Raw genomic sequence first — 8,063 nt, forward strand, 5'->3', positions numbered from 1 at the left:
GTTTGAATTTCATACAAATATGTAATTTTACAAATACAGTATTTCACTCCCTGGTTCCCAGTCTAGGGGAAATCTGCCCAAAATATCAATTTTGTTTTTAGGGATATGGGCCATATCTCTACAGATCACCTCTGAATTTAATCCCTAGACCAGCAGACAGATTTTAGGGGTCAGTAACTCTCCCTCAAGAAAGTCCACAATAGAAAGATGGTCCTAGCTTGGTATAATTGGAGAGGTAAACCAGGCCTACCAAGGCCAGGACAGGCCACCACACTTCCATCTGTCTCCTCAAGATGAGCTTTATAATGGCACAATGGAAGCCACATAGTAATTAGATTTAGAAAGTGTAAGTTAATTAGTGGATAATAAATCCATAACAGGTTTTAAAAGAGGCTCAGGGGCATTCAGAATCATTAAGTTCAAACAAAGGCAATTTCTGTGAACTCACAGAAAATATTCTTTGATGCTACTAGAAAAGACCTGTTTCTTTTTTTTTAAGATAGAAGGCTAAAGGGATAAGTGTGCCACCTCTCATCCCATGTGAGACAAGAGGGTCCAAGGATGAGACAAATCAACCTCTGCTTGCAGGAGTGACCAAGTCACTAGGAAACAGGGCTTCTTGCAAGAAACAGTGAGAGGGACCCATTTTTAAATACTTTTTCTCTTTGTAAAAGATGAATATTTTTTTAAAGATTTTTTATTTTTTCCTTTTTCTCCCCAAAGCCCCCCGGTACATAGTTGTGTATTCTTCGTTGTGGCTTCTTCTAGTTGTGGCATGTGGGACGCTGCCTCAGCATGGTTTGATGAGCAGTGCCATGTCCGCGCCCAGGATTCGAACTAACGAAACACTGGGCCGCCTGCAGCAGAGCGCGCAAACTTAACCACTCGGCCACGGAGCCAGTCCCAAGATGAATATTTTTGACCGGTGACTGGTTTCAGGAATTAAAACTGTGGGACAAACTTGAAGGACAGTTGGATGAGAGACACAAAACCAAACTTTTGATGATGGGTGATGGGAGGAGAGGATTGAAATACCAGAGCTTCCTGGCGTGTGGCTGATTTTCAGAAGAGACGGGGCTCTTGGGAGCAACCTTGGCTAGTGTCACCTTGACATTCTGACCTAGTCCTGGGGAAACTTGTCCTGCCTTATAAGAAAAAAACCAAAAAGATGGGGACCAGCTTCAAAGGGGCCCAATAGTGTTGTGATACTTGTCGGGGAAGGATTCTCTCCAGACTTCCAAAGAGAAACTTCATCAATCACAAGGGTGAGGTGATTGATTAGGGTGGCCATGGGTGGCAGCCAGGTCAGCTCCTGGGCACAAGTGGTAGCCACATCAGCCAATGAAGGCCATGAAGAAAGAGGAGCTACAGTCAGCTCAACTGATCACTTCTGCAGACACTCTACCTTCCTTGAGTTAGAATCTTCTAGTCATACATTCTCCAGGTATACAAAGTTCCCATCTGCAATGAGGTTTCAAAAACCAAACCCAAATCCAGAGTGTTTTCGTTTCTAAGAGAGTTCCAGAGCTAGTTAACCCCTGAGTGAAACAAACAGCATTCATCTCCAAATCATCTCTTTTTGTTCTTTCCCAAGCCCCAATTCATTTTTTGTCAATTAATAGACTTTATTTTTTAGAGAAATTTTATTTAGGTTTACAGAAAAATTGATGAGAATATATACACAGAGTTCCCCTAAACTGCCTCTATGCCCCCTACACACACACACACACACACACACACACACACACACACATACACACAGAGTTTCCCCTATTATTAGCCCCTTGCATTAGTGTGGTAAATTGTTACCGTCTATGAACCAATATTGATGTATTATTATTAACTAATGTACATGGTTTATATCAGGGTTCACCTTTGTGTTGTATAGCTCTATGGGTTTTGACAAACGTATAATGACACGTATCCACTATTACAATATGGTACAGAATAATTTCACTGCCCTAAAAACGCCCTGTGCTCCACCCATTCATCCTTCCCTCCCTTCCTGCAAACCTGGAAAACAGTAATCTTTTTACTCTGTCCACAGTTTTGCTTTTTCCAGAATGACATATAGTTGGAATCATGCAGTATGTAGCCTTTTCAGATTGGCTTCTTTCACTTAGCCATGTGCGTTTAAGATTCCCCCATGTCATTTCATGGCTTTTGATAGTTCATTTCTTTTTTTAAAGGTATGCTTTTTGATGAGGAAGATTGGCCCTGAGCTAACATCTGTTGCCAATCTTCCTCTTCTCCCCCACCCCAAAGCCCCAGTACATAGTTGTATATCCTAGTTGTAAGCCATTCTTGTTCTTCTATGTGGGATAACACCACAACATGGCTTGACGAGCGGTGTGTAGGTCCAAGCCCAGGATCCGAACCTGTAAACCCCAGACGGCCAGAGCAGAGTACACAAAATTAACTACTCGACCATGAGGCCGGCCCCTCATTTCTTTTTAATGCTTAATAATATTCCATTGCCTGGATGCATCACAGTTTATTTATCCATTCATCTACTGAAAGACATCTTAGTTGCTTCCAATTTTTGGCACTTATGAATAAAGCTGTTATAAACATTCGCACAGATTTCTGAGTGGACATAAATTTCCAACTCAGTTTGGGTAAATACCAAGAAGCATTATTGCTGAATTGTACAGTAAGAGTATGTTTAGCTTGGGGTTGGGCAAATAGGTGAAGGGAATTAAGAGGCACAAGCTTCCTGTTATAAAATAAATAAGTCACAGGGGTATAATATACAGAATAGGGATTATAGTCAATAATATTGTAATAACTTTGTACAGTGACAGATGGTTACTGGACTTATCACAGTGATCATTTCATAATGTGTATAAATGTCAAATCACTATGTTGCACGCCTGAAACCAACATAACACTGTATGTCAACTAAACTAAATTTTTTTAAAAAATGACTGTGCCATTTTGCATTCCCATCAGCAGTGAATCAGAGCTCCTGCTCCTCCACATCCTTGTCAGCACTTGGTATTGTCAGTGATTTGGATTTGGACCATTTTAATAAGTGTGTAGTGGTATCTCGCTGTTGTTTTAATTTGTAATTTCCTAATGACATGATCTTGAGTATCTTTTCATATGCTTATTTGTCATCTGGATATCTTCTTTGGTGAGGTGTCTGTTAAGGTCTTTGGCCCATTTTTTAATCAGGCTGTTTCATTTCTTAGTGATGAGTTTTAAGAGTTTTTTATATATTTTGGATAACAGTCCTTTATCAGATATATTTTGCAAATATTTTCTCTCAGTTTGTGTCTTGTCTTCTCTTAACAGTGTCTTTCAAAGAGCAGAAGTTTTTAATTTCAGTGAAGCCCAGGTTATCAATTTTTCCTCATGGATTGTGCTTTGTGGTGCTGTATCTAAAAACTCATTGCCAAACCCAAGAGCGCCTAGAATTTCTCCTATGTTACCTTCTAGAAGTTTTGCATTTTACGTTAAGGTCTATGGACCATTTTGAGTTAATTTTTGTGAAAGGCATAACGCTTGTGTCTATATTAATTTTTTGCATGCAGATGTCATTATTTTGGTACCACTTGTTGAAAAGACTATTCTTTTTCCATTGAATTGTCTTTGCTCTTTTGTGAAAGGTCAGTTGACTGTATTTCTAGGAGCCTATTCCTAGACTCTCTGTTCTGTTCTGTTGATCTATTTGTCTATGCTTTTACCAGTGCTGGTTTTGTCTTGATTATTGTAGCTTTGTAGGAAATCTTGAAGTTGCGTAATATCAGTTCTCCAACTTTGTTCTTCTGCTCTAATATTGTGTTGGCTTTTCTGGGTCTTTCGCCTTTCCATATAAATTTTACAATAAGTTTGTCAATATTCGCAAAACAACTTCCTGGGATTTTAATTGGGATTGCATTGAATCTATAGATCAAGTTGGGAAGAACTGACATCTTGACAATATTGAGTCTTCCTATCCATCAGCATGGAATATTGTTCTATTTACTTAGATCTTCTTTGATTTGTTTCATCAGAGTTTTGTAATTTTCCTCACATAGATCTTGTACATGTTTAGATTTATACATAAGCATTTCATTTTTTTGGTGCAAATATAGCGTCCTGTTTTTAATTTCAAATTCCAATTGTTCATTTTTTTCCAATTGTTCATTTTTGGTAGATAGGAAAGCAATTGACTTTTTTATATTAACCATGCATCCTCCAACCTTCTATAATCGCTTATTAGTTCCTGGAGGGTTTTTTTTGTTTCAATCAATTCTGTGGGATTCTCTACATAACAATCATGTCACCACAAATAAAGGCAGTTCTATTTCTTCTTTCCTGAATATTTCCTGTATATCTTTTATTTCCTTTTCTTGTCTTATTACATGTCATGTTCATGTCACATTCACTTCTTTCTGAACATTTTCTCTAATGGCCATATCTTTATTATTGATTATTGGTTACTATCTATGAACAACTTGATTTAATTCAATTTGATGTTGTTTAATGTGTTTCATTTGATTTAATGTGTTTATAAAGCTTCTCCTACACTTTAGTTACTGTGTTCCAACAACCATGGTAAACCAGCATCTCTGAGGATAACTGATGTGTCAGGGGAATTACAAACTGAAATCCTCACATTCCTGTGGGATCTGATTGATTCAAACAGTGACTGAGGAGGCACGTTTGAGGAGAAGATCCAGTTTTGTGAGACATATTTAATCTTACCTAGATAAATAATGGTTTTATTTATTTATTTGTTTTGCAGTAACATTGGTTTATAACATATAAATTTCAGGAGTACATCATTATATTTTGATTTCTGTGTAGATTACATCATATTCACCACCCAAAGACAGGTTGCAATCCGTCACCATACACCTGAGACTAACCACCCCTTTCACCCTCTGTCCTCCTGTCTCCCCATCTGGTAACTACCAATCCAATCTCTTTCTCTGTGTGTTTGTTTCTTGTTGTTTTTATCTTCTATATATGAGTGAGATCATACAGTATTTGACATTTTCCGTCTGACTTATTTAGCTTAGCATAATACCCTCAAGGTCCATCCATGTTGTCACAAATGACCAGATTCCATCCTCTTTTATGGCTGAGTAGTATTCCATTGTGTATATATATCACAACTTCTTTATCCATTCGTCCCTTGATGGGCACCTATGTTGCTTCCAAGTCTTGGCTATTGTGAATAATGCTGCAATGAACATAGGGGTGCATATATCTTTATGCCTTTGTGTTTTCACGTTCTTTTGATAAATACCCAGCAGTGGAATAGCTGGATTGTATGGTAGATCTATTCTTAATTTTTTGAGGAATCTCCCTACTGTTTTCCATAGAGGCTGCACCAGTTTGCACTCCCACCAGCAGTATATGAGAGTTCCCTTTTCTCCACATCCCCTCCAACATTCCTTATTTCCTGTCTTGTTACTCATAGTGATATCTCATTGTAGTTTTTATTTTGCACTTCCCTGGTAATTAGACTTGTTTATTTATTCTAAATAGATATCTGATAATGTCCACTTCAATTGATTCTGCAGGTGAAAATCCCAAAACGCAATGTCTCCCCTTTGAAAGCAATTGAAAACTTCACTTTCACTTATATGATAAAATTTGCCAAAATTGTATTCATGTGATTGAAATATCACATGTCTACAGGCAACAATCAAAAGTCAATATTTCCATATTAGAGGAAGCGAGTGTTCTTAAGGTCTAGCAAGATCTGGTATAGGCAATTGCTTAATTTGCTTTAATCTAGTACTGCCTGTGTGTGTCTGTGTGTGTGTGTGTGTGTGTGTGTGTAGGCATCTTATAACCTTCACTATGATGCTCTTCCTCTAGAGAGATAATCTGACTAATCTACATCCTTCAATGCTACAAGCTAATGCCTGTTTTTATACACCAGTAAAATGCACAAATTTTCTCTTCCTAAAGTGTGAAGATTAATAGAGGCACTTTACTGCTAAGTTGATATGCAAGATAGGACTTGTGATAAACATCACAGTTGAAAAAAATGCATGTAATTGTTAAGGAGAGTATAATTACTCTTGAAATCAAGAAAAGGGAAGTAAACTGTGTTTCTTCCTCAAAGGGACAGATCTGGAGAGTCCTACTACCACGTCAAGTAATCTGCTTGCAAATTTCAAAACAAAAGACATGAGGAAACTACAGGCTGTCACTTTTATTTACAACTTCCCTCTGACCAGAGCCTGTACTTACACTGCTGCATCTGAAACTAATCTGCGTGGGAAGGTTTCAGAGGGATGGCCAGCCAATTGGCACATTGCTGCCAGAGCTGCTGATGCCACAGCCTCTAATGGGTATGGACGCTGGTCAAGTAGCCCATAGCATCTACCTGAAAGAGTTATTGTGCAGAAGATGGGGAGCAGTGGGAGGATGGAGGGGAAAATTACGGAAATACATTTTGAAAACCCAAAATGCAATTGAAATTCCAGTCTTAATCAAAAACAGTACAGGCTCTGCTAAATACCCACAAAGGTCTGCTAAAAATATGTGAAGTTCATCCAGAGTTCAAATCTCAGAATTATTTTTATTTCCCTGTTTAGCCCTATGAAAACTGCCAGGAAGGCTTTAGCTGTTTTAGTGAGAAAATATCATCCACGCAAACAGATTAACATGCTCTTACATCACAAAATGAAGCCAGAAGTGAAAAATACTTTAAGAGCACTGAGTTTGGAGTCAGCAAATGTGAATTTGAACTTACTAGCTCCCTGACAACTTCACTGAGCTTCGATTTCTTAACTTTTAAAATGGATTGTGCATAGGTCACTATACTGCCTGGAGTAGGATAAACTCAACAGCCGCTTTCGACCGTGTGTAAATCCTCTCTGGGATCAGACATACAATGTCGCTGAACCATAGCTGCCTCACACTGACCCACACACATGAAAGATGACATTGACTGAAGAGAGGAAAGAGTGTAACTTAGAAACCAGATGTCTTTGAGACAGGTAATCCAGATATAAACTGAAATCACACTATCCTCTGAGACTGACATGAAACTATGTCGAGCCCTACCCTCCATTCAGTGGGAAGCTCATTGCTCTCCCTAAGGTTTGTGCAAAATCTCAGAGGCTTGTGTTTTTATGGTCATTTCTGGCTTCAACTGCATGCTTCTGCCACACATGGAAATTCAGTGGAGGCTTACCTCCTCTTCTCCTCACCCCTCTCCATTGATCTGTGTCCCCCCCCCATAGAGTTCTTAAACAAAACCACTCATGTAAACAGTTGAGTGGCTGGCAGATTTTACTGAAGGTTTGAGGATGCAGGAAGATTTTATACCGCAATAACAAAAGCAACTGAATGTAGAAATTAGGCATCCTGTACTTAAAATCTTTCTGCTTACCTTTCTCCAAAGGATCCAGCCTCCTTTCTACAGCCCGGCACCCTCTCTCTCCATGCCCTCCGACATCAAGAGTCCCCTGACTTGATTTGCAGAGAGATTTATCTCTCTACTCCCTACTTGGCACTCAGCCTTCGTTGGCCCATCCAGAGACACACTGCTGTGCTCTGCTAGGCAGATGGCTGCCCACTTGCAGTCTCAGAGGAACTGGCAGAGGCTGTGATGTCTTATCCTTTCCCTCTTTGCACAGTCCGTTCCCAGCAGCCTCTGTAAGTTGAAGGAAGTAGAATAGAGATTCATTCTTCCACTAATATGCGTTATTCTTCCCTAAAACCTATAAGGAGATAGATCTGACAATTTAAGAGTTTTTTAAATTAACATATTTTTGGGCACTTTTAGGTTTACAAAAAGGTTATCAGAGTGCACGGAGAGTTTTCACATACCCCTCTACCTCCTTCCCCAAACAGGCACACTGTCCTCTGCTTGCATTAGTATGGTAAATTTGTTATATTTGATGAACCAATATTGACACATTATTATAAACTGAAGGCCATATTTTCCATTAGGATTCACTCTTTGCCTCATAAAGTCTACCAGTTTTGACATAGAATGATGTGTCCATCACTACTGTAACATTCAGGATAGTTTCACTCCCTGAAAACGCCCTGTGCTACAAAGGATCCATCCTTTTCTTCCTCTCCCCAAGCCCCTGGCAAACACTGAT

At 39.0% G+C, this 8,063-nt stretch overlaps 1 protein-coding gene across 3 annotated transcripts in view; it reads right to left on the reverse strand.

Moving 5' to 3' along the window:
• VCAM1 (vascular cell adhesion molecule 1) overlaps positions 1-7,591 on the reverse strand; it is a 129,285-nt gene extending 121,694 nt beyond the window's left edge. Inside the window, exon 1 of one of the 3 annotated variants that reach the window (XM_070266204.1) lies at positions 7,343-7,591. The gene's annotated coding sequence lies outside the window, so the exon portion shown is untranslated. The remainder of the gene's footprint in view (positions 1-7,342) is intronic. The other 2 variants (XM_070266206.1, XM_070266208.1) reach the window with 2 other exon arrangements.
• Between the last annotated feature and the right edge of the window lie 472 nt (positions 7,592-8,063).

Source organism: Equus caballus, chromosome 5, assembly GCF_041296265.1.
Source record: "Equus caballus isolate H_3958 breed thoroughbred chromosome 5, TB-T2T, whole genome shotgun sequence".
NCBI lineage: Eukaryota > Metazoa > Chordata > Mammalia > Perissodactyla > Equidae > Equus > Equus caballus.